This window comes from Sciurus vulgaris (assembly GCF_902686455.1).
Source record: "Sciurus vulgaris genome assembly, chromosome: 11".
Taxonomy (NCBI): Eukaryota; Metazoa; Chordata; class Mammalia; order Rodentia; family Sciuridae; genus Sciurus; species Sciurus vulgaris.
Genome location: NC_136472.1, coordinates 47,546,642 through 47,567,214, shown reverse-complemented (window position 1 = coordinate 47,567,214; position 20,573 = coordinate 47,546,642). Strand labels below are relative to the sequence as shown.

Sequence of the window (20,573 nt, the reverse complement as noted above, 5' to 3'; positions counted from 1 at the left end):
CAACCACTAGAATCACGATATTTTTATAAATTTTAAAATAATAGGTTATGGAGAGTTGATTATTTTTTACAAGACCATCTGAAGAATAAATCTTTAAAAACAATAGCATAGAATGTTTTAATGATGGTCAGTTAATGAGAACCGATAGAAAATATAAGGGATTTTGAGTTATTCTTTGACATATATTAATTATATTGTTACCACTGCCCACAGAAACAAAGAAAGTAAAATAAAGTAATAGCCCATCTTATTTTCATGCAATTAAAGGTGTATAACTGGTCATTTTTGCAATATAAACTAAAGGTCTTTGTTTTTCTTTAAAAATGAACTATGCATTTCATTTATTATTCATTTGAAAAAAAGACAAATTTTCTATACCATATATGAGTAACTTAGACTTGACTGGGATAGAGCCTTTTAGAGAAAAGCAAAGATAATGGAAAAAATCACTGCACACTGCACTTCATGCTTTTGAAAAAGTATTAAGGGTTATATATGAATACATATATAAAACCGAATATTATCAAAATAAAATATGGTACTCAAAATGAGACAATATAACAAAATAAATGGGAAAAATGTGAGTGTATAATATATGGCAAAAATGTGAGTATCCTCCCTAATTAGGAGGGAATTGAGTATAAAAATTGGACTAGAAAAAATAAAATAACTAATAGTGCAATATATTAATAATAGAATATATATTATATGTATATTAAGATGAGGGGGAAGATGCAAAGTTCTAGATTAAGATTATGTGAAGTTCTAGATTAAGTATTAGGATTTTTTTCTTTTTTGTATCTGGAATATTATTTTCCCACATATTGATTCAGATAACTTTTTCACGTGCTTGGTTTTTCACTCAAATCTTTCTGATAGTCTTAATTTGACTATCTTATCACTGGACAGGGTCTCCACTCCTATCCCTCTCTATAGTCAGTCTTATTTGTTTATTCGTTTTGTTTTGTTTTGTTTTAATGTTCTTTTTCAAGCGTCTAGAATTCTCTAAAACATTGTGTTAAATTTTTTTCCCCTATTTCAGAATTTCTTGGTTATAAGAAAGATCTAGACACACTTCAATGTCTCACAGAAGTCACTCTTAAATCCATTTTAGGAAATATTATGCAAGATTTAACTAAATGTGGAAGATTCACACATTTACAAGTGGAATCATCCAAGAGATATATAAGTAGTGACTGAGTGAGTTTTGGAATCAGTATGAGATGATGTAATTGTATGAAGTGAAAGGAATGTCTGCTTTAAAACTGTGTACCTAGGATATGTGTAGGACACTTGAGTCAAGGCTTCTAAAGTTGTACTTCAAAGTAATAAATAATTGCCTTTGGGAAATAAACTGTGGCAGAAAGGAAAGTAAATGTGAAAAAGAATTTATACATTATCTGTGTTATTTTTAATAAGAATTTAAGAGATGCATAAACTTTAAAAAATACTTTGACATAGAGCAAGAACTGGAGAATAGAATTGAAGAACTGATTGGAGTATATGCTCAGAGGTGAGGTTACTAGCAGAATATCAGATATACAAGTTCAATGGGAGTCTTTTTCTGTGTGTGTGTGTGTGTGTGTGTGTGTGTGTGTGTAGGGGTGTACCAGGATTGAACTCAGGGACACTCAGCTACTGAGTCACATCCCCAGCCCTGTTTAGTATTTCATTTAGAGACAAGGTTTTACTGAGTTGTTTTACTGAATTATCTCCTCACTTTTGCTGAGGCAGGCTTTGAGCTCACCATCCTCCTGCCTTAGCCTCCTGAGCTGCTGGTTTTACAGGCATATGCCACCATGCACTTCCTCATCAGGAGTCTTTTAAATTCTGACCTGGAAAAGAAATTTTGAAGCCCAGTTACAGATTACCTTGAAAATCAAGGCTAAGGATTTAATTATTCTGTTTGTGTGATTAGGAAGCCATGGAAGGAAAGTCTTTGAATAGAGAGGTATTTTGGCAAAAAACTTGTTTAAAAAATATCAGATTCACTCTGTTGAGCAGGACAAGGAAATATGATGACATTGTTTTATTTACTCAAAAGGAATGTGGTTGGAATCTGCCAACAAGTGTTTTAACAGAGAGAGAATGTTCTCTGAAGCCATTGTTGCACCAAACAGAAATGACCTTGTACTTTAAACTCATCAAACATTTCGGTTACGTTATTATGTTAATTTGATACTTTCTCCTATATTGTTAATTTGATATTTTCTTTTGACAAAAGAAATTTACCTAAATAAGCAAATTCTGATGCATTCAGAAATTGTATCTTACATTTCTGCCAAATTTAATTTCTCTTTATCTCATAATAGCATATTAATACATTTTTCCATCATATATTTATTGAAAGTTATTGTTGTTATGCTGAATGACATTTATTGATTTCCGGAGGTTGAACCAACCTTGCATCCCTGGGATAAAACCCACTTGATTGTGGTGCACTATCTTTTTATTATATTTTTGGATGCGATTTGCTAAAATTTTGTTGAGAATTTTTGCATCAATGTTCACTAAGGATATTGGTCGAAATTTTCTTTCCTCCATGTGTCTCTGTCTGGTTTAGGTATCAGGGTGATATTGGCTTCATAGAATGACTTTGGGAGGGTTCCCTCCTCTTCTATTTCATGGAATACTTTGAGGAGTATTGGAATGAGCTCTTCTTTAAAGGTTTTGTAGAACTCGGCTGAGAACCCATCTGGTTCTGGACTTTTCTTAGTTGGTAGGCTTTTGATGACCTCTTCTATTTCATTGCTTGAAATTGATTTATTTAAGTTGTGTATGTCCTCCTCGTTCAGTTTAGGTAATTCATATGTCCCTGAAAACTCATTGATGTCTTCGAGGTTTTCTGTTTTCTTGGAGTATAGATTTTCAAAATAGCTCCTAAATATGTTTTGTATTTCACTCATGTCTGTTGTGATATTTCCTTCTTCATTCCAAATTTTCCCATATCAACAGACATAAAGTTAAGAATCACATGATTATTTTGATAGATGCAGAAAAAGCATTCGATAAAATAGAGCTTCCCTTCATGCTCAAAACACTAGAAAAAAATTGGGATAGTGGGAACATTCCTTAACATTGTAAAGGCCATCTATGATAAGCCCATGTCCAATATCATTCTAAATGGTGAAAAACTGTAAGCATTCCCCCTAAAAACTGGAACAAGGCAGGGATGCCCTCTTTCACCACTTCTATTCAATATCGTCCTTGAAACTCTAGCCAAAGCAATTAGACAAACCAAGGAAATTAAAGGGATACGAATTGGAAAAGAAGAACTCAAACTATCCCTGTTCCCTGATGACATGATTATATATTTAGAGGAACCCGGAAATTCCAACAGAAAACTTTTAGAACTCATAAGTGAATACAGTAAAGTAGCAGGTTACAAGATCAATGCTCACAAATCCAATGCATTTTTATACATAAGTGATGAATGTTCAGAAAGAGAAGTTAGGAGAACTATCCCATTCGCAATAGCCTTGAAAAAAAAATACTTGGGAATCAATCTCACAAAAGAGGTGAAAGACCTCTACAATGAGAACTATAGAACACGAAAGAAAGAAATTCAAGAAAACCTTAGAAGATGGAAAGATCTCCCATGTTCTTGGATAGGCAGAATTAATATTGTCAAAATGGCCATACTACCAAAAGTGCTATACAGATTCAATGCAATTCAAATTAAAATCCCAATGGTGTACCTTACAGAAATAGAGCAAGCAATCATTAAATTCATCTGGAAGATTAAGAAACCCAGAATAACTAAAGCAATCCTCAGCAGAAAGAGTGAAGGAAGGGGTTTCGCAATACTAGATCTTCAACTCTATTACAAAGCAATAGGAACAAAAACGGCATGGTATTGGTACCAAAATAGACAGGTAGATCAATGGTACAGAATAGAGGACATGGACATAAACCCAAATAAATACAATTTTCTCATATTAGACAAAGGGGCCAAAAATATGCAATGGAGAAAAGATAGCCTCTTCAACAAATGGTGCTGGGAAAACTGGAAATCCATATGCAACAGAATGAAATTAAACCCCTATCTCGCACCCTGCACAAAACTCAACTCAAAATGGATCAAAGACCCCAGAATCAGATGAGAGACCCTCCATCTTACAGAAGAAAAAGTAGGTCCAAATCTTCAACATGTTGGCTTAGGATCAGACTTCCTTAACAGATCTCCTATAGTACAAGAAATAAAAGCAACAATCAAAAACTGGGATAGATTCAAACTAAATAGCTTTCTCTCAGCAAAGGAAACTATCAGTAATGTGAAGAGAGAGCCTACAGAGTGGGAGAAAATCCTTGCTACTCATACTTCAGATACAGTGCTAATTTCCAGAATATATAAAGAACTCAAAAAACTCTCCACGAAGAATACAAATAACCCAATCAACAAATGGGCTAAGGAAATGAAGAGACACTTCACAGAAGAAGATGTACAAGCAATCAACAGATATATGAAAGAATGTTCAACATCTCTATTAATAAGAGTAATGCAAATCAAAACTACCCTAAGATTCCATCTTGCCCCAATTAGAATGGGGATTATCAAGAACACAAGCAACAATAGGTGTTGGCGAGAATGTGGGAAAAAAGGTACACTCATACATTGCTGGTGGGGTTGCAAATTAGTGCAACCACTCTGGAAAGCAGTATGGAGATTCCTCAGAAATCTTGGAATGGAACCACCATTTGACCCAGCTATCCCACTCCTTGGCCTATACCCAAAGGACTTAAAATAGCATACTACAGAGATACAGCCACATCAATGTTCATAGCTGCTCAATTCACAATAGCCAGATTGTGGAACCAACCTAGATGTCCTTCAATTGATGAATGGATAAAGAAACTGTGGCATATATACAATGGAATATTACTCTGCTATGAAGAATGACAAAATTATGGCATTTGCAGGCAAATGGATGGAATCGGAGAATATCATGCTGAGATAAGCCAATCTCAAAAAACCAAAGAAAGAATGATCTCCCTGATAAGTAGATGATGACACATAATGGGGGTTGGGAGGGGTTAGTGTTAGGGTTAGGGTTAGGTTTAGTGTTAGGGTTAGGGAGGGTGGCAAGAATGGAAGAAGGAAGGACTGTATAGAGGGAAAAGAGGGGTGGGAAAAAATAACAGAATGAATCAGACAACATTACCCTATGTAAATTTATGATTTCACAAATGGTATGCCTTTACTCCATGTACAAACAACATGTATCCCATTTGTTTACAATTTTAAAAAAAAAGAAAGTTATTGTGTACTATCAGTGAGTTTGATAGAAACTTTGAATAAAATGATAAAAAGAAAAAATAGCGTAAATCAGGAACCCAATAGAATTCAAAATGTGACAATGAACAACAACAACAGCAACAAACAGTTTTATTCAGTATTTTTTGATGAAACTTAAGAGACAGAAACTTAAGAGAATAAAGTAAATATAGACTTTAAATATTTTGATGAACTAAATTAACAGCATGCTGTGAATGTATATAGAGTGGCTAGAGCCTTCACAATAATTTTGATGAGACTGTATATATACGTAGAGAGAGAGAGAGATTCACTGTTGGTACATAATAGTTTATGGACAAATTGAAAAATTATGTGTGTGTGTGTGTGTGTGTGTGTGTGTGTGTGTGTATGCTGTTTTCCATTTCCATGGTATGTAAGAGATCTAGCTATGTGTGGGTACAGGAAATAATTCCATTTTCCAGATACACAAATAGCAGTGGCAAAGCCTTAAGTCATAAGAAATAACTACTACCTTGAGTGTTGTGAAGAGAAGTCTAGCTCATGTTTTGGGAGCTAGGAGAAGTATATAATGAAATGTGTGATTAGGCCAGGAAGTCATGGAAAGAACTTTGGATTTTATTCTAAGTGGACTGTGTTGCTCTCAGAAACGATGAATTAGAGCACACAATTATCAGACTTTAATATTTGAAAACAGTTATCCAGGCTACTTGGGAAGAGTCATTCATGTGAGCAGAGGAACCTGTTAGGAGGGGTTTTTATATCTTGGTGGATTAGAGTATGAGTCATCAAACTTAGAAGTGTACACATATGTCAAACAAAATTTGAAAATAAAATCTGCAGAGATTACTAGTGGATTGAGTATTAAATGTGACAAAAGGTAGAAATCAAACATGACAGTCTTTGGGTAGAGAAATGAAGAAAGTTGTTTTCCTGGTGGGGAAGACAAAGAAATACACAAGAGTTTATTTGGAATGTGATAAGTTGAGGAATGGAAGGAAATGTGAAGGCACGTCTATATAGACATAGAGAATAGCCTAGAGCTATGTGTTCAGGAGGTATCAGAATAGAGGTGAGTATAAACACATGGGAATACATGATACCCCTAAGGGAAAGAATACATGGAAAATTCTAAATACTAAGACAGGCAGAATTTAGTTATATTAACAGAAGCAAAAGACTGTAGGAAATGTCAGTGAGGGAGAAGGAATTTTTAGGCACAATTTAGTCTCCAAATCTGTATTTGCCACTGTATCTCCCTAGAGAATTAATCTCCATGTTGTTACACAGCTGTTTTCCTCACCTTTTCAGGTCTTGAGGAGATATCAGCATGTTAGCAATGTTCTCCATGATCATCTAACTTAAAAGGAATCTTACTCAGTACGGAAACGCCCCATGCTGAGCTTCAGGAGACAGTATTGCTGGTCTGGAAAAAGATCAGAATATGAAATTGGAAGTATGACTTCTACTGAATAATGTCACTTTGGTATTATTATAAAGGGAAAAAAAAAGTTTGTCTAATCATTGTTAAGTTGGAAACTGTCTCCATATATATTTATGTGTGTGTTAGTTATACTGACAAAATTAAAACAGAATTTATGCTGGACAAGGAGGCAGATAAAGAAAGCATTAGTCTGAAAGATATGAACAATACTTCACCAAAAGACCATAGAACTGTGGCAGTGTGAGTGACAGAATACAGCATCTTCAAGTACATGTGCTGAGATAGTTTTCATTATTATTTTTAAAGATCCTTTGGATTCTTCTCTAATTGTTCATCACCTCTCTCAGGTTCCTGGAAAGATTGTTCTCATTGGTCTTTGTGTGGTAGAGACTTCCAACAACTCACAAAGTGATCCCGGCAAAGCCACCCAGGGCTACAGGGAACATCTGAAAGATCCACACACATGTTGCTGGAGGTATGGTGGACTCTTTCAGAAGAGAAGATTATTCTTAGAAATCTAGCAGTCTAATACTGCTAGAATCAGAAAAAAAACAAAAAACAAAAACAGACTTTGGGTAGGGGACAGGGGAGAGAAGGAAGATTTTGATATTGAAGAATCTGAAGTTTAGAAGACTTTTTATAGAGAATGATAATCAAAAGCACAGTTAAATTAGACACAGTGAGGGAATTTTCAGTATTCATCATGCTTGAGTAAAGAATGATTCACCATCCAGTTTACTGTCTCTAACTGTAATCTAATTCTTGTAGTCATAGCCACATAGTAGATAGTTTAAATGAAGTAATTTGCATCACAAAAAGAACAATTTGATTTCCTAAATTAATCAATATTTTAGAACCATCATAGACATAAAATTTAATCAAAGTAAAAATAAACTTTGATCTTCAGTAAGTGTTTGTCTAACCCACTAGCATCTCACACACACACACACACACACACACACACACACACACGCAATCACATAATCACATGTGTACAAACAAGGGAGCACACGGACTCTGGCTTACCAGGAAAACTCCTCTTTGGAATTCTGAGAGAAGACCAGAGCATATGGACCAAACCACAATTTGATCATTTCAAGACAAGCACAGAGTTGGACTTAACTCTACTTTGCTAGGAAAAAGCATAATAATCAATGCAGTAGTGATCAAATTTCTCTTTTCTACAAGTTAACAACATTTTCATCCTAGGTTCTCACTTTTGTTTCTCTCGTGTTACAAACATAACCCAAATCTCTTATTTTCACACATATCTGGAAAATGATAAAATCTTAAAATCTTAAAGACACAGTGACAAAATGAATTAAGAAGATGTAAATGCGTGCCATGTCTTAACATTTTATTTTCTGTTGAGGCATTAATTAGTTTGAACTTATATTGCTTTCATTGTCAGGGATATTTCTCAGTGAGTTGAATGAGTAGGTATGTGAGAGAATTTAAAATAAGTTTCTGGAATATAATTACTCTTACATAATCATATGTTCAAATTTGTTCATATACTAGTATTTCAAACAATTGCATTTACAAGATTATTATCATGCATACTTATAGTCTAGGATATTTTGTAATTAAATTAATAAAGGGCATAAAATCACTTAATTTGATAAACTGGAAAGATGAGCATATTAAAGTTAACTGTGAAGTAAAATCATAGTACAGATACAAACTATCTGTAATCACAGGATCACTACAGATATTTTAAAATTAAAAGCAAACCTCAGGCAGAAGATTTATTACCCACATAGTTTGATTACCACAAATGCTTGGTCTCTCATGACTTTTAGAATGAGTGACCCTATTTCTCTGGCTGTCTGCAAACTCATATGCATGTACCATTATGCATAATTGAACTATAAGCCTTGAAGATAAAATCTCTACGCACACAGTATTATTGTTTTCTTCATTCCTTTCCTCTTTGAATAAAAAAAAAGTTAATTTATTAAGAAAATTATTTATTGAAGCTTGAATTGTGAGGAAAGTGACTGCTTTAAAAACTTACCTTTCTACAACTTTTCTATTTTTGGCTTTTGTATTTAGGGCTCTTTGTTCTCCCTTCATGTAAAAATAATGAAACAGGAGAAGTGGTAACTGACACAGGAGAAGGAAATATGAAAGAGGGTGTATAACAGGATATTTCAAAGTCACTTTTCAATTTCCTTAATATTTTTCCTACTTCGATTATTATTGGGTTAAAAAAAAATCTAGATGTGAAGACTAACAAGACAAGTCATAAAATTTACAAAATCACACAACGGGATATAGCACTCTAAGAAGATCTGAGACTCCGGTATTTGAAGATTTGGTTTCAACAGCTGCTGACCTTAGACTTTCCTCTGAATATTTGTTGAGACACATTGCTGATAATAATTTTTAACAAAAGTCATGCTGCCTGTTAATTATTTGAGGATTCAACATGGATGATACAAGATGAGACATGAATTTCCCAGGCTTCAGAAAAGAACACAGGGAACAGAAGCTGTACAATTGCAATCACAGTGTTGCAAATGACCTCCACGAGCTGGAATGTTGCCCACTGTCCTCATTGCTTACCTTGATTAATAAGTATTTCCAACAGAGACTGGACCATTAAAGAGTGACATTTTATATTCTCGAACTTGACTATTAATTTAATCTGTGTAAACAGATTCATAATCTGTAATGGACTTGCCCATATTTCAAATGAAAATGACATGCAAACTGTTATGACAAACTGGCTACTCAAGACTCCTGCAATAAAAAGATGTGCTCATGAAGTTGAAAACTAAAAGAAAAAAATATATCCAGTTGGTTGACTTTTTATAAGATGCTGAGTGACAGCTTCAAAAGCATTGGTAACTTGGAGGGTGGGACTATCTCTTATGGTAATGGGAATATTGCCACTGTGAACTGTATGGTGACTTGGCACTTCTTCCCAAGGTCAACAGAATAGACATATTCTAAGGCATCTCAACCTGCTGATAGGTCTTGTCTATGTTCCAAATTAAAATTTTTAAATCCCTGGGTTCCCAACATTTTCTGGATAATAACTTTCCCTTCTTAAATCTCTGTACTTATTCCCTCTTTTCCACCTCTCAAAATAATAACTCCTTCGGGGTACCTCCAACTTCTCCTTCTAAGAAGGAGAGAAAGAGAGTGAGAGAGGTGGGAATAATATTTGTATTTTTTTTTACAATATTTTGGTTCCCATTACTGCATTCCCAAAGAGTTAAACAAGCATATTCCTGAAAAAAAAAAATTGAAAGAGATCAAAGGAAAAACCTGTATCTGTATATTCATTCTTCTTGCTCATCTCATCTTTACATGAACTACATTTACAATAATCCTTCATGAAAAGTGATAATATTTCTATATGTATTCAATACAGAATTATGCTCTGTTTCAAGTTATGAGTGAATAATTCCATTTCAAAATTTCTAGGAAACTTTTCGAGAACTCTTTTTAGGTGTAAGCTTCCTTTGGTGGTTGGATCCCAATAAATAATAAATATTTTATATGGCTCATAACTTTGCTGATAAAAAGATATGAACACCCTTCCACTGTACATTCATGCTTCTTTCAATTATCCCCATACTTTGTTTGCATCCTCAAGAGCAGTCTGAGGGAGAAATTGGGGGGAAGAATTGTGGAGAGAATTTATTCTGCTGTCCAACAGAGTTTATGGAGAAGAGCTTATGGTTTGAAAAGCTGCTGTTGTGTCTGCCTTGTCCAGCTGCTGGTTTATCAGATCCTTAGGACATGAAAAGTTTATGAGTAAACATGAGCTAGCATTCAATCCTCTTGCTGTAAGTTCTTTTATTGGGAAGTTATAGAAACGTCCTCCTCTGGTGAAAGCTTTTTCTTTTGACCTCAGGTTAACTGTGATTGTCACTTGCCTGGAGAAGACCCACTTAACATTTTAATAGGCCTCTGTCAGTGTCTTTGGAGTGAAAGTAAAAATCAGTGGGTGGGATTTTCAAACCACTGAGAAGTCTTGAAAGGAATAGTATAACATAAATGAAAGGTGGCGATTTTATTATTTGAGAGGAGCATTTAGAATTGTCCCCCTGTAGACTCAGAGATATCATGCAGGTCATAAACCTTTTTCCTCCCTTTAGAGTCTTTTTCTGACTAGACAGAATCTGCAGAATGGCAGGTTTCGAAACTACTCAACTTGAGAGACTTGTTAAATCAATGTAAGTCCTATCAGTCCCTACCCAGAAGATTCATTTCAGGCACCAAACTGTGCAAAGCCTTGGATTCATCTACTTTCTCTAGATATATGAAGCTAATAAACTAACACATTGATCATGCATCAGCAAGCCTATTTTTCTTTGTGATTTATGACTTCACATTCCTTGCCAGTGTCACAGCATATCTTACTGAGTTTTTTGGGGAGTAGGGGTAGGGAGAGTATTGGGAATTGAATCCAGGGGCCCTTAACCACTGACTTACTTCCCCAGAATTTTAATTTTTTTTTTTTTTTTACTTTGAGACAGGGTCTTGCTAAGTTGCTTAGGACCTCCCTAAATTGCTGAGACTGGCTTTTAAACTTGCAATCCTTCTGCCTCAGTCACTTGAACCACTGGGATTGCAGGCATACAGCACCATGCATGGCCCTATTGATTTTTTTTTAAACTACTTTTTGAAAGTAGTAAGTTATACTTTCTCAGGTGTGGATTTCATAAATCACAGGAGATTTCTACTGCCTGAGTTATCCAATAAGGATATTATATATAACAACCCACACCCTTCTAGCACTTCAACATAAATATATTCCATTTTATATCAATTATATATCTGCATCTGTCATACTTCAGGCTAAAATTTCCATGAAAGCAAGAACTATGTTGAAGACATTTCTGATGTTCAAGCATAGTTCAAAACTGTTTTAGAAAGAAAGGAAGAGAAAAGAAGGAAGGAAGGAAGGAAGGAAGGTAGGGAGGGAGGGAGGGAGGGAGGGAGAGAGGAAGGAAGAAAGGAAGGAAGGAAGGAAGGAAGGAAGGAAGGAAGGAAGGAAGGAAGGAAGGAAGGAAGGAAGGAAGGAAGGAAGGAAGGAAGGAAGGAAGGAGACAGGGAAAGAAAAAAGAAAGAAAAGAAGGAAAGGAGGGAGGTAGGAAGAAAGAACACACAGGTGTGTTTGGTCAACTTGAACAAAAAAACAAATGTTAACGTTTATAGGGGTGGGGAAAATAAAGTAGGTCCACATTCTTGCAGAACAAACAACATCAACTCTACTTATATTTGTGGTGGTGTTTTTTTCTTTTGTTTTGTTTTGTTTTGTTTTGTTTCTCTATGGAGAGCCAGGTACTTGTTAAGTTCTTCTACCTTGTTCATTAAGCAGCATTTGTTACATTCCACTATGGACAGAGCAGTAGTGAGGAAAACATGAAGATGAATAATACATAAAATATAGCATATATATAGAAATCTTTGACAAGAGAATGAAGATGGAAGAGACTAGCTTAGTTTATTGTGGAGGATTCAGTGTGTCAGTCAAAAGTCGAAAACTGTTGAAGAGTTTGATGGTTTATAGATGTTTCTGATAATTACCAATAATTTAAGGAAGTTTTTACTTGGAGGTTTGATATAATCTCAGATCTGGTAAATTCATACAAAGTAAAATAGGAACATATTTATTATTCTTTTTTTGGTCTTTTTAAATTTGTTCTTTTTAGACATACATGACAGCAGAGTGCATTTTGACATATTATCCATACATGGAGTATAATTCATTCTAATTAGGCTTTCACTCTTGTGGTTATATACCATTCACCATTTCACAACTGATTTGAACAGAAGTGACTTGTCTTCCTGTTCTTAAGTAGTGTGTGTCCTTTATATGTTCTGGATACTGGACATTTGTTCAATATATAATCTACCCTTTTTTCCCTATTGAGTAGATGTTTTTCACTTTCTCGATAGTGTCCTTTGAAACATGAAAGTTTGAACTTTCAGGAAGTCCAATTTATATATTTTTCTTTGCTTCAGTGTTAGATGCCATATCTAAAAAATCATCTAATGCAAGATCACAGAACTTTATTGCCAATTTTTTCTAAGCATATTTATTATTCTTAAGAAATTTTCTTTTATAAATAACTAAATTGAAGACACATAAGAGGAAACAGATGAATTTTGACAAAGGAAACTGCAAGAAAAAAAAAATATAGGTTTAAGCCAGAAAGCAGAGAGCCATGACTTTGACATTGCCAAAGAAGTCATTGATGTTTTAGACTACAAGTTGATCCAAGTAGAATTTTAAGTTAAAAAATCTAAATCTGAAATCTATGGATGAAATGAATTAGAGAAGAAAAAAAGAATATCAATTATTTTAGTGCTATAAATATTTCAGTAGTTATGACCTGAATTGGGACCACAAGAGTGGGTGGATCAAATAAATGTGTGCATATATTTAGAGCTGGAAAAGAGATTGAATTTGAGCAAACAATTGATTATCTATGCAAATAAAGAAGATAATTAGTGAAATGATGGCCTAAATTGTGTTCATTTTCATTGAAACTGAACAAACTTGTCAATCTTCTTGCTGAAAAACCTTTGTTTTGAAGTCAATGGAAAAAGAATGGACAAAACACAACATAAAAATGCTTTGTAAGGCATTGAAAAACTGTCAGTGCACAATGTGGCAAGCACTCAAAAGGCCAACTTCTAAGAAATGAATCACAGAGAAGCAAACCAAGCACTTAGGGCTATATATAGATTGCAAATTGGACCATAATTCTTCTTATGCTCATGTCCATTTAGAATAGGATGATACAGCTTTTCCAGTCAAGAGGTGAAGTATCTTTCTCTTCTTCTTGATTCCAATAGTCTTGTGACTTACTCTAGGAATAATACAATATGGTTGATATGAAGTTGTGCTACATTCAAACCTAAAACTGAAAAACACTTCTTTACCTTTAGTTCTTTACCTCTGAGTTCCCTGATCAAGAGAAAGATAAACAAACACAGGCTATCCTTGTGGATGATGAAAGTCGTATGGCCCAGTCATCTTCACTGACAAACCAACAGCAAGTTCCCCATAAAAACTTTATTTGACTGACCAGTAAATGAACATAGAGTTAGTATAAACAAATGGAGAACTGCCCAGCTGAGCTCAGGCCAATAACTTATACCCAGAACATGAGCTAAGTAAATAATAAGGAAATTGAAAAATTCTTTAAGGTAATATGACTTACAGATATTGACATAGGAACAATTAGATCATCTGAATAGTTACATGTCAATTAAATAGTTATAAATCTGATTATCTAAATAAAAACTTTCTCATAAAGAAAATTGCAAGTCATATTATTTTACTTGTTAATTCTTCTCACTCAAGAAACAAAGGTTATCGATCTTATATAAACTTTTTCAGAGAATACTATAAGGGAAACACTTTCCTGTTCATCTCAGGAGCTAACTATAACCTGGACATCAAACTTTAGGAGGAGATGACGAGAAATGACATTAGCAAATAAAATTTTTCCTTAAGAATCAACATAAAAACCATAATAAAAATATTGCCAAATTGAATATAGCAGAACTGTACACAGAATTTGTTTACTAATGTGAAATCAAATTAATGTAATGAGTAATTATAGTTGGGATATGAATCGATGCACTTCAGCACACTAACAGGATAACAGAAAAATTTATGTGATAACATGAACAAATGCATTTATTAGGCAAGTATTTGCTGAGCTATTGCTGTATTATGAATTGCCACACAGTTTTAGTGACTTAACAATTTAAAAATAAAAACATTAGTTTTGCAATTCAGAATGAAATCTTGAGAATGTTTCTGCTTCAGGGCATGGGGTCTGATGTTCCTGTTTTCTTTTTTGAAAAGCCTAGAGTTGAAGCAGTTATCTGGCATAATCTCTTCAATTCAAATAGCACTAGGAACAGAGGCAGAGCAAAATAATACAATATTTAATAACTCTGTGTGTCATTCCATGCCTGATACTGGAATGTCACATGACCAACTAAAGGTGTGATGATTTCTAATCTGTCTTTACGAATAGTGAGGCAAATGAAGATAGGAATGAAAGAATGGTGCACAAATAATAACCGCTACCACAATGAAAACAATTGATAACATTAAAATTCTATTCATGATTAACTGGAAAGGATTAAGACACTAAGAGAGAAAATTTTTACATTTGATAGTTTATCAAAAAGAAGAAGAGGAAGTAGTAGGAGGAAAAAGAATATTGACTATAAATGTCTGCAGTAAATACATTATTTGTGGTGAAGGACTGAAAGCTCTTCCCCTTACAATCTGGAATAAAATAAGAATGTTCATATCACCAACTCTATTGAACATTGTAGAATAGGCCTTCAATAATAAATGAAGGGAAAAGAAGATAATTTTTTATTATCGAATCTATTATGTACATAAAAAAATTCAAAAATTCTGCAAATAACTATAGAAATCATTAGTTTACTAAATGTAAAATCATATAAAACTCCATTTTATATATGGCAATATACAATTAAAAAATGTTTAAAATACACAATATTTATAATCACATTACAATTTTTCAAATATCTTGCAATAATTTAAATGATATAAACCCATACAAACTACAAAATATTTTCAAGAGAAAATATTGAAACTCTAAGTCAATAGTAGTACATAAAATGTTTAAGAACTGAAAAGCTCAATATTTTCATAATGTTAATACAGATTCCCCATATTCATTTTGTTTTTCTTATTGAAATTGACAAATCAACTTAAATAGCATATGAAGGTTCAAGGAACAGTGAATAATCAAAAGTCTTGAAGAAAATGACAAAATTCATCTTTTAGAATGCTGGATATCTGTATTTTACACCTTCAAAATGTTACAACAACTAAGAGAGATTAACAATAACAAAAAATAAACAAAGAGAACTTTTACTTTTTTAGTGCTGTGGATTGAAGTCAAGGACTCACACATGCTAGGCAAATTCTCCACCAATAGAGTATACCCCAATGGCAAACAGACCAATTTGAAATACTCAATAACACAGAAACAGATACTTATAACATTTATTTATGAAAAACATACATGGAAATACTGGAATTTTCATTATATATGCAAGAAATTTTGCCAAGACAACAGTATATGCATAGGAAAATAAGTGCATTTTAACCCTAACTTGTGTAATACAGATAAAAACACTTTCAGGTAGTTCAGAGATCCAAGAAGTGAAAGGTTAAACAAGAAAGCTAATTACTTAATAAACTTCTAGAACATAATATAGTAAGTAGGATTACATTTGTTACACTTAGCATAAAGAGGGGGAAATCCTAATATGTAAGATTAATAATTTGGCTTATTTTTATTTTATCAACAACTTTTCATCAAAAGACACCATTAAGAGACAGAAAATTCAAAGAATGGGTAATTATAGTCTCAATATACTTCAAAAAGCCTATGCATAGAATATGTAAATATCTCCAAAAAATCAATAATAAGCAATGTGCAAACCATTGAAAATGACAGAAGTCAACCAGCAAGCATTTCATAAAGGACAACATGTGAATATCATCTTTTGTAATATCCTCACTCTTTGTTATTAGTAAGATACAAATTAAAGCTGAGACAAGATCTATTATACACTTAACAAAAGTATTTAAAATTATAGCACAATACTGGCAATATCCATGTGGCTAAAAGTGGTAAGAAATTGAAATGCTCTTCTCTCCTACTCTATAACTGATCTGTGTAATTATTTGGTCAAATTTACCAAATATGTGGATAAATGTATGCATGTCTCATGATGCAGGAACCCTACTTTTACCATTCTACCTGACATAAATCTAATCATATGTTAACCACAGGCATATAAAGAATTCCTTGCAGCATTATGAATTCCAATAAAAAACTGGAAACAAAAAACAAGTGTCTATCAACACTAGAATAGGTTACAGTATAATTATTTGCCAGTACATTAGGTAGCAGTGACAATTAACAAACTATCCATAAAATATGGAGTAATTTAACAAACTTAATACTGCATAAAACAAATTAAACACAAAAACAATATATTGGCTGACTGCATGGTAGTAGCAATTACAAAGTAATGGAAACTATTATAATGCAATAGAAATCAATACTGGTTATATTTTGGGGGGAAGGTGAAGGAGATAGATGATTGAAGTCAAAGAAATCTAAAGTGAGAGATATATTCTTACATTTCCTACATTTGTAGGAAATGCATATTTTCTATTCTATATGTAGTTCATGAAGCATGTCCTTGTGTGAATGTTGTACCTCAGTAAAAGATATTTAAAGAATGCTCTGAGAAAATGGTATCATCTAAATGTTATAGCAAACATTTTACTCACTGAGTAAGTATAATTAGTATGTCTGTCTTAAAGTAAGAAACAAGATAGAAGGTATTCTTTTACTTCCTCAATTCAACATTGTTTTGGGTAGTATAGTTAATACAATTGGTAAAGAAAAAAAAAGTTATAACTTCGAGAAAAAGAAAATATGGTTGTTATATCAACAAAAATGCTTCCCACTTAAAAATACCCAAAGATTCAACTAGATACAGAAATTAATGAGAATGCTCAAGAAAATACATGGATAAAGATCAATTTTTAAAATTAGTAGCTTAAAAAGTGGCAACATTCATTAGAAAATTAAATGGAAAAGTCTACCTGCAACAACAGCAATAAGTCTAACAATACATAATTAAGTCCCTGTCATAACCGCAAGGCATTGATGAGTCTTATGAGAGCAGAGGATAACATATGAGACAACCTATGCCTTTGGATGGGAAGATGCACAACTATTATCTATTTCCCTAAACTGTTATTGTGAGTTCAGTTTCAATTAAATTCCCTGCAGGTGTTTTATGAAATTGACATGCTGATTCTAAACTTCACTGAGAAAAAGTGAAACATAAAATTTGTCAATAAGATTATATATCAAAACATTAGGGGGACAAATATAGGAAGAATGATAACATAAAACAGAGTTTTAGTAATTAATCCATGATATGACACTGAGATTGACAAATTCCTAAGTGAATCAAAATAGACAACTCAAAAATATACAGTAAAAAAAGTTTGTGCATTGTGAGTGCCATTTCAAAATCAGTGAGGAATGGATTGTACCTAGTAATTATATGACAATTGACTATCCATATATAAGTTATGGACTTTTTCCTACATATATAAAATATATTACACACTTAATTGGGTATTTAATAATAATTAACAACTAGTAAATTTTCACAAACAAAAACTTTGAAATTACAATATTGGTATGAAGATGATCTACTTATAGAGAACAATCTAAATGGCATAGGGGAAAATATGCCTAAATGTCCATTTAAAAGAAGTTTGGGATTGGTTCTCTTATTCCCATGAAGGTATTTGAAGACCAAATACATCTGTGGAATTAAGAAATGGTCACAAATTATTTTAAAAATAAGAAAAAGAAACATCACATACTTCAATGTAAAAAAATAAATGGCATATAAATTCAATATTGAAAGATGATATATGTAATAGAAAAGTAAAGTAATACAAAATGAGTTACGTGACAGGCACAGTGATAGTTAACTATGATAAATTCATAGTCAAGTCAGCATGTTCTTCCAGTGTGGAGGCCAAGACATTGAGTCCCTGAGGTTGATTGAAACAGTTTCTCTTACGGTGGTATGACTAGGAAGTAATTTATAGACCCTGTGATTTAATTTCTTCAGTTGTAAAATAGGGTTAACACTAGTGCTTGTCTCATGGAATTATTCTGAACATTAATGAATTGGTGTTTATAATACCATATTGTGTTTGAAATGTTGTCAATACACGTTACTTACATATATGACATCATTGTTACTTGAGATTACTTTGGAGATGTGTTCCTTGTCCAGGAGAAACAAACTGAAGCATGAAGTAATAGTGAATTGGAATAAAATGAAAATGTGCCTTGTCTCTTATTGGTTAGCTTTTGCAGTAAGAGTGAATAGAAATCTGGGGCATTAATAACCATCTGATTATCAACAGATTATTATTTGTAAATAAAAATCTCAAGACCAGCAAGAAGAAATATTGTATTTCTTAGCAGTGGGCTATTCCCATTTCCTTTCGATAGGAAGACTGTAAAAAGTGAAAAGACACCTGCATTTAGTAAATGAGAAACAGCGAAGAAATTTAACAGAAACCTTTTCAAGAAGGGTTGCATTTATTGATTATTACTATGGTCCCTGGAAGATTCAGTTTTCTTATAATTCTACAGAATAATTATAATATTTATAAAATATCTCAGTAGTAGAAATTTCATATATATGTATCATAATTCATTTATTGTAAGTTCAAAGTTTTATATGTTACTCCATTTAACACATAAAAATTTGAATGAAGTCAATGTTGCATTTTACAGGCAAAATAAACTAAAGTTTAGAGAGCATGAGGCACTTTTCTACACATTAGAAATTGAACTTCTCAGCCCATGTTTCACTAAAAACACTATCTTCCCATGACTTCTTTCTCAGTGCAGGACTATACCAACCGTCCTGCCTAAGCCCAAAACATAGCATTATTAAAAATGAACTCCCTTACACTCAGCCCACAACACATATATATAATGGAATATTACTCAGCCATAAAGAATGATAAAATTATGGCATTTGCAGGCAAATGGATGAAATTGGAGCATATCATGCTAAGTGAGATAAGCCAATCTCAAAAAGCCAAAGGAAGAATGATATCGCTAATAAGTGGATGATGACACATAATGGGGGGAGGGAAGGGTTAGTGTTAGGGTTAGAGTTAGGGTTAGGGAGGGGGGCAAGTATGGAGGAAGGAAGCACTGTATAGAGGGAAAAGAGGGGTGGGAGGGGTGGGGGGAAGGGAAAAAATTAACAGAATGAATCAAACAACATTACTCTGTGTAAATTTATGATTACACAAATGGTATGCCTTTACGCCATGTACAAACAGAGAAACAACATGTATCCCATTTGTTTACAATAAAATAAAAAAAATAGATTTTAGATGTGTAAAAAAATAAATAAATAAAAATAAAAATAACTATCCTAGGGATTTATTTTTCAATGTTTGTCTGGAATCAAACTAAGCACTCCTGTTCTTTCAGTTTCTGGTATCCTTAGGCCAGAACCATTTTTTGCAATACTGAGTTCTTTAAGAACTTCCAGGAGTTTCCCTGCTCCAGTTCATTCTCAAGTTAGTAGATAGTGAAATTATTCTGAAAGATGCATCCACCCATAGTGTTTTGTGCTTAAATACCCTCACCTGATTCCTTTGCTCTCCTGACAGTGCCCAAATTCCTAACATTCTTTATGAGGTTTGCATGTGTCCACCTTTACTTTCTTGCTCATATCAGCAGCAAATCTATTGCCCCTCAATTAAATCTCAAACCTTCCGAGATTTATTCACTTTTTAAAAAATTCAACAAGTTTATTTTCATTAATATTTACAAGTGCTTTTCCCTTTGCATATGTTTAATCTCTATTTATCTTTTAAAATACGTCCTACATATTTCATATTGCTTTTTCTAGAAAGGCATCTCTGGATTTGAAGACTTATGTGTTCCATCCAATTAATCATTGTGACCTTCCTTTATCAGCTGAAGTTTCAGATTGCACCATAAATGATGTGTTTTCTTTCCCCTTTCCCCACTCATCAAACACGTACACACACACACAAACACACACACGCATGGACATACATTCTTACTCTTTTCTTGAATAGGAATTTATAATTATATTTAATTATATAAGCTTTGAAATGAAATGCCATTTGAAATGCAGTCAAATGGCAATTTAACCAAGAGTTAAATTGGTTAAATTGGTGACTTAATCTTTCTGGTCAAAGTTCACTGTAATTCCTGGATTGATTGACTAATAAGTAGCTATCAT

General features: G+C 33.2%; 1 protein-coding gene across 1 annotated transcript in view; it reads left to right on the top strand.

The window, feature by feature from the left end:
* LUZP2 (leucine zipper protein 2) overlaps positions 1–20,573 on the top strand; it is a 535,025-nt gene that overhangs the window by 199,829 nt on the left and 314,623 nt on the right. The window lies entirely within an intron of this gene.